At 43.3% G+C, this 7,154-nt stretch overlaps 1 long non-coding RNA gene across 1 annotated transcript; it reads right to left on the bottom strand.

Moving 5' to 3' along the window:
- Positions 1-4,500: 4,500 nt before the first annotated feature.
- LOC130374776 (uncharacterized) lies at positions 4,501-5,888 on the bottom strand. Its single transcript, XR_008893679.1, has 4 exons — positions 5,643-5,888; positions 4,857-4,906; positions 4,714-4,767; positions 4,501-4,540 (listed from the first exon to the last, which is right to left on the bottom strand). It is a non-coding gene; the product is annotated as an uncharacterized LOC130374776 (long non-coding RNA).
- Positions 5,889-7,154: the final 1,266 nt, after the last annotated feature.

Consider the following 7,154-nt stretch of genomic DNA (forward strand, 5'->3'; position numbering starts at 1 on the left):
TGTGTGTGTGTGTGTTGTGTGCAAGCAGGGAGGAGAACGAGAGATGAAAGAGAAGCGCATAACATGGTTGGTTCTCGCCCACAATACATGAGTTTTGGAAGAGAGCAGACGGAAACAGTTTAGAATGTATCCAAGACTAAACAAATGTTTATTGAAGATTGTTTGAAAACAAGTCCAAATGTGTGCAAGTGTCTGTGTGTGTGTGTGTGTGTGTGTGTGTGTGTGTGTGTGTGTGTGTGTGTGTGTGTGTGTGTGTGTGTGTGTGTGTGTGTGTGTGTGTGTGTGTGTGTGTGTGTGTGTGTAACAACTCAGCATCCACCAGGGAAATCCAGTGACTCCTCAGAAGTCTACAATCATTCTCATTCACACTAAAGACGTTAGGTTCTTCTCCATCTAAAGGAAACACTGATATCAATTAAAATCAAACTAATCCAGATGTAATAGGAAAACAGTGGGGACTTTTAATAATTCAATGTCGTTACCAATTCCATCTTCCGGCTGGTGCAATATTAACATGAGAAGGTATTAAATATGTAGTCCTCCATTATCTTATGAATAGCTTTGAGTTCACAGATTCTCTGAGTGAGCATAAACGCAAAGATACATTTTGACCACAACATCACTTTTCATAGAGAGAGCAGAAGTGGAGGCACAGTAACGCTGAGGAACATCCAGTCCAGTGTGTACTGACCCTGCTGGAACAAACACACACACACGCAAACACGCACGCACACGAACACGCAGACATACACACACACGCACACGCACGCACACGTACAAATGGAAACACACACCCGCAAACACAAATGCAAAGACACACTAACACAACACACACACACACACACACACCACCACCACTGTCCCATGTTTGTTTACTTTCGCCATCCGTGGACCACTTTCAAGATTACAGGGTTGAGCAGAGGAGATTTTTATTTCCATCCAACCATTTTTTATCACTCTCCTTATCTTGCTGTCTCCCAGTCTCTCTCTCTCTCTCTCTCTCTCTCTCTCTCTCTCTCTCTCTCTCTCTCTCTCTCTCTCTCTCTCTCTCTCTCTCTCTCTCTCTCTCTCTCTCTCTCTCTCTCTCTCTCTCTCTCTCTCTCTCTCTCTCTCTCTCATTTTCAATCCGTTTTGCTCTTGCTATAAATATGCAAGTCACATGTGTACCTATTGAAAGTGTCCACGTGTGAGTGTGTGTGTGTCACGTTCTTTCCTCACCACACATTATCCCTTTTTCTCTCCCACTTTTCATTAAACTTGACTTTTTAGAGTAGCGACTGTAACTCCGTCATCTGGTCATTCGGGGAGTGAACGAGGTCGTAAAGTCGTACTGTTGCGCACAAACATAACTTATTACCTCTGGCTTATTATCGTCCAAATCCATCACCCACTGGTGTCTCCGGACAGCAGCGAGCGAGTCTGCTACCCACCAAACCATCGCCCCCGTCCAGCTGCTCCCATGAATAACAATGAAGTTATTCACCCAGGCGATGATTATCTTGTACTGCTGGTGCCATTTATCATCAGCGGAGACTTGTTCATTTTATGCCGCCGCACTCTAAGGACAAACCACATTTCACGTTGTGATTATGATTATTACTGTGTAGCGTTTTTAAATATAAGTCTCCCTCTCTCGCAAAGCGCTGGCTCAGCGGGTCCATCCGTCAGGGCTCCGGAAGCACACTTATTCCCAAAGCAAGGTTTAGAAATCAGAGACCTAAAATAAGAGTTGATCCCTTTTGTGACTATAATTTACCACGGGGGGGATTAATGCCCGATGTGAACGTCGCAACGGTATAGAAATCAAACCAAATAAAATGCAAAGAGTGAATAACTTCTGTATGTTGTTGCATTTGCGGTGGTATGGACTTGTGTTATTTTTTAGAAGTTGGTGAGGCTGTTCTTCTGGGCTGACCAGGAACTAAATAAATGTGTCAGGAAGTGTTCATGCAATCCCACCAACCCCCCACAACTAGTTGTTCATTGGTCACCAGGTTAAGGCTACATTCTCTCTCTCACTCTCACTCTTATCTGTATTGTATCCTTGTTTAACTGTTTCCTAATCACGTGTGTCTCCTCATATGTTTCACTCCCAACGGTCCTCAGAATTGATCTTGTTTAGAATAAGTACGCCCCCATCATCCCAAACTCTGTTACCCTGATCTGCCCTTTACCTCCAAATCTTCTCATCATCATCTCTTTGATACACAAACACCATCGCTCTGTATGCATAGGGATCAATATATGTTCAAGGTAAAGCTGTGACCTGGAAAAACATGTTATGTCCATCAACATTTTATTGAAGTTTGACGTTATGTTATGTAAGGATTGGGTATATAAGGAGCAGGACGAGAATCACTCTGCAGTGTGTTTTTTTGCGAACACCGAGAAACATCTGGCAGTGTGTCTTGCAAGCCACTCGGCTTTGTTGTCGTATGTTCGCAGGTAGTAACAAAGTCTACTTGCTCTGGACTCCTCGATACCTCATGCTATTTTTATGTTATTTAGTTGAAGTGATAGAACTTGGTTATTTTCTTCCACACCTTTCCCTCCCTCTCTCTCTCTATTGTTCTCACTCGCCCTCTTTCTCTCTGTCTGTCTGTCACAATCTCTCATTCCCCAGTCTCTTTCATCACAAAGCTCAGAATCCCCATCAGTAAAGCTCACTGTATCTCATAGTCTCTCTACCGGCTCATTTTCTACTCCTCGAAACATCATTGAACATTGAACAACAAAAGCAGTGGCTGATAACGATGATTTGCTCATGACTGCTAAACATTTCTCTGTCTCTCTCTGCCCCTTCAATCCCTCCATCTCATCTGCCTCGTCCGTTCAATCCACCTCCCCTGAGCATCCTCTAACCATCGCATCGGCCTCCCTCTGTCACCCACCTCCTCCCATCTCCCTCTCTCCCCCTCTCCCTCTCCCTCTCTCTCTCTCTCTCTCTAGTATCCTTTTGTTCAAATCATCGGATTGATCACAACCGTCCCACATTCAACCTCTGTGGTGATTGATTGATGTGAATGCCAATCAATGGGGGGCCTCTTTCACACCACACTCTAACACACACACACACAAACACACACACACACACACACACACAGACGCACAAAGAGAGTAATTGCCCCCACTGCGTTCCAGTTCTTAAATTTGTTTTTCCATGCATCTTGTCTGCATTTGGTATTCACTTGTATCCGAAGCAACTCCCAGTGAATAAAACTATAATTTAGTGAAGGGGTGAGTTGGGCTGTGGACACTGGGGAATCGATCCCATTCAAAACCAGATTCCCATCCAGATGGGAGTCAGAACACATGATTCAGTAAACCACCCGGCCGCCCTCTCTTCATCCGTCTATTAATAAGAAACAAATAATCAACTTATTTATTCCTTTGAGAGCCGCACGTTTATCTCATGACGGAACAACGTGTCCGCTCCTCTGGCGTTCTCTCCCTGGTTCAGATCCCACGTCCTGTCTAGTGCTCACAGCTTCCTCTCTTCTCCCCTCTCCATAATATTGAAACACAAACTCATTTGCAACAATGTAATCATCTCTGATTTCACAGCTCTGACTCTCTCGCCATCTCTGGTCGTCTGTCATCTTCCACGTGTGTGTGTGTGTGTGTGTGTGTGTGTGTGTGTGTGTGTGTGTGTGTGTGTGTGTGTGTGTGTGTGTGTGCGCGTGCGTTTTTGAGAGTAAGTCAGTGAGGGAGAAAGGCGGAGTGAGAGAGTGAGAGTGAGAGAGCGTGTGAGAGAAAATGCTGTGAGAATGTGTGTGTGTCTGTCTGTGTGTATGTGAGTGAGGGAGACAGAGATCTAGAGAGAGAGAGGGAAAAAGTAAGAGAATTAATTATTATTGTAAGTAATCAATGCATATGTGTGTGTTTGTGTCTGTGTATGTTCAAGAATCTGAACAACTTCCTTTCATAAAGAATCTATTTATATGCTCTCTCTCTCTCTCTCTCTCTCTCTCTCTCTCTCTCTCTCTCTCTCTCTCTCTCTCTCTCTCTCTCTCTCTCTCTCTCTCTCTCTCTCTCTCTCTCTCTCTCTCTCTCTCTCTCTCTCTCTCTCTCTTCCATTTGATATCATGCTCTGCCCCCTTCCTCCCCCTTCCATCCAGTTATTCTCTGTTCTTACTGGGGTTGAGACCACTGGAACCCAAGGCGTGAGAACCCAGAGGTGTTGCAGCGTACGGAAAAGAGTTTGAGCCCTAAACCCTAAGGCAATGGGACTCGGTGTGTGTGTGTCAGTGTGTCTGTGAGCCTATGTGTGTGTGTGTGTGTGTGTGTGTGTGTGTGTGTGTGTGTGTGTGTGTGTGTGTGTGTGTGTGTGTGTGTGACGGGACATTGGTGTTTATGACGTGTTCACGTATCGTGTCCGCGCGCGTCCGAGATAACTGTAAATGAGTAGGCTATTCTGCTGAAATTCAGCTACAACAATCACTGTTTACAAAAACACAAGTTAAATATCATTTTGCGAAGAAATAAGAAGGTAGGACATACATTAGAGCAATTATCCATATTTATTACGACAACAAGGAGCCTGGAAAGGAATTTGGAAAATAAATAAAAAACAAATACATTTATTGACAGTTGTACAAATTAGTACAATCTCCTGTGTGTGTGTGTGTGTGTGGAGATTGAGATTGATCCAGAGGCAACTGTTAGTGTGATCTGAAGAGCACTAAATTACAAGAATAACGCTGAGCTCAATACCTGCTTGATACTGGTGATATGTCACAAAGTTTACACTCCCACATTCACACAAACCTGCAGAAAAAAAGAAAGGGTGGAAGGGACAGATTAGCTGATCAATATTTTAGTAGAGAAAACCCAACAAAAATGCCACTAATACTTACTATTAAGAGGTTGCCCTGGTTTTCACAAAGTAAATCCAAAGAGAGAATACCTGAATATGAAAATTGAGGAAAAGTAGGCTATAAGTGACAATTCACACGAGACGATAAATGTAAGTCCATGGGCATGAGTCCCCCCCACCCCCCCCCCCCCCACCCCCCCCCCCCAACACCCGCCATTACCAACTCTCGTCCAAAAACTGTGGTAATATGGCATCTTTGGACGTTTTAATACATTTGGAGATGGCAAAGTATAGCATATATTCGAACTGTGTTTTATCAAAACAACCACGTTTTCATAGATTGCCAGTACACTCCCGACAACAGGCTCTCACTCCCTACTCAACGGCTGGACGTGTACGGTCAGCAACCACTCCCTCGATTGCACCTTAACGGCCAGGAGCCAGTCAATCGCGGGGACATGCGAAATACGATAGCTAGCTAAATGCTTTGGCAGACCCAATGTCGTAGTGCTAGCCACCTGACGTAAACCATGCCTAAATGCTAAGGGCACAAGCCGTTGCACAACATAAGCCAAGGGATTTGCGATACCATTGTGAAAGCAATAGCATATTTATGGTGTTTCATGACTATTTTCCTAGCCAGGTTACCCAGCTAGTTAGCTAAATAGTTAGCTAGTGCTAGTTACAGTGCTAGATAACTCGCCTAAATGAATAAAGAAACGCTTATATTCAGTAACAGAACATCTATTCTAATGTTACCCATTAAACATGTGGACATCTAATAAATAATCGGTTTCTAGTTAACTTAAACGGATAAAAAGCTTACCAAACTCGGTCCATTTATCAGCACGAGGTCTGCTGGTTCAGGAATGAAAGAGTGGCTTCAGGTGGATCCAATGAATTCCAGTGAAACGATTAAATAGACTTAATGTGAATAAATCAGATTTAATTTCCTATTGAACTGGTTTATGTTGTATTTAATGAATATGGATGAATATAATATATGATGTATTTACTTTAAACAGGTTTAATTTAAATGTTAAGCTTAAAGTTTATTATGGCAAAAAATCATTTTTTTGAGTGTACTAGTACTTTTGCAGGCTGAAAGTTAAAATACTTCTTAACTTAGAGAGATGGCGGCTGCAGTAGTTCGCAATTGGACCTTCGAGGAGAATGTCCTCTTGGAGGTGGGGGTAAATATAAAGATCGGACGAGAAATTGACGTAGCTTTGCTGTCCTCCTCCTTCTTAATTGAAGGAGCAGGCAGAGAAAAGCTCTCTCCTGCTGTGCTTTCATTAAAATCAAATTCACAATGCCAAATCTATGCGGATCAGATGTGCCATGTAAACGCAGCTACAGATTAGGAGGGAGAGCATCAGAGAGGAACAGAACATAGTTAACAGAGTGGCCTACAATACAGGGACAGAGAATGGGATGGAATAGAAGACCCCAGAAGGGTTGATAAAGCAAAAATGAAAGGGTAAAAACAAATCGGTTAATAATTCAGTGCTGCTGCTGGGTTTACGGAGCAGAAACCTTTATAGTCATATTCCCAGTTCATATAGAACTCAGCCCTTTGATACTACATGCAAAAATTAACCTCGCTTTTATACAAACAGTAGCCTACTACATCTTTACAGCCTATATTATATTATATAATGATATGATAGGCCTATTAGATGCCATTACATACGTTGACAGCATTGACGACGACATACTTCAACATTAAATGACGGGTATTGCAAGCATCCGCATATGAATGCGAAGTGCATGGCTTTTTAATTGGTCTAGAGTAGGGCGTTTGATTGACATCTCTCACAATAGTTCACCGACGTGCCAACGTGACGCCCTCCATTCCGTCATTCTGATTGTAGGTAAATGCCATCGCCTCTTACGCAACACTCGAAGGCAGGGAATCTCATTACTAGTAGCCATGGCAACCATCGTCATCAATGACCCCTCGACCAAATACACTGTAGTGTATGCTAACATCATGGCTAGGACGTTGTTATGACAACTGAAAGATAATTAAAAAAATCAAGGTTAAGCGCAAGCACATGCACATGCACGCGTGCGCGCACACACACACACACACACACACACACACACACACACACACACACACACACACACACACACACACACACACACACACACACACACACACACACACACACACACACACACACTAGAGCCACTGAGGGGAACTATTCCCGGAGTTAATTTAATTACCTTGTGTCACACTTTAACGTCACGGCTCTGCCACTAAGTCCACCTGTAGCCCTTAGAGAACATCATGTAATATCTATCATAATTAATAAACCACTGCTCTGCAGTA

The sequence above is a fragment of the Gadus chalcogrammus genome, chromosome 21 (assembly GCF_026213295.1).
Source record: "Gadus chalcogrammus isolate NIFS_2021 chromosome 21, NIFS_Gcha_1.0, whole genome shotgun sequence".
Lineage (NCBI taxonomy): Eukaryota > Metazoa > Chordata > Actinopteri > Gadiformes > Gadidae > Gadus > Gadus chalcogrammus.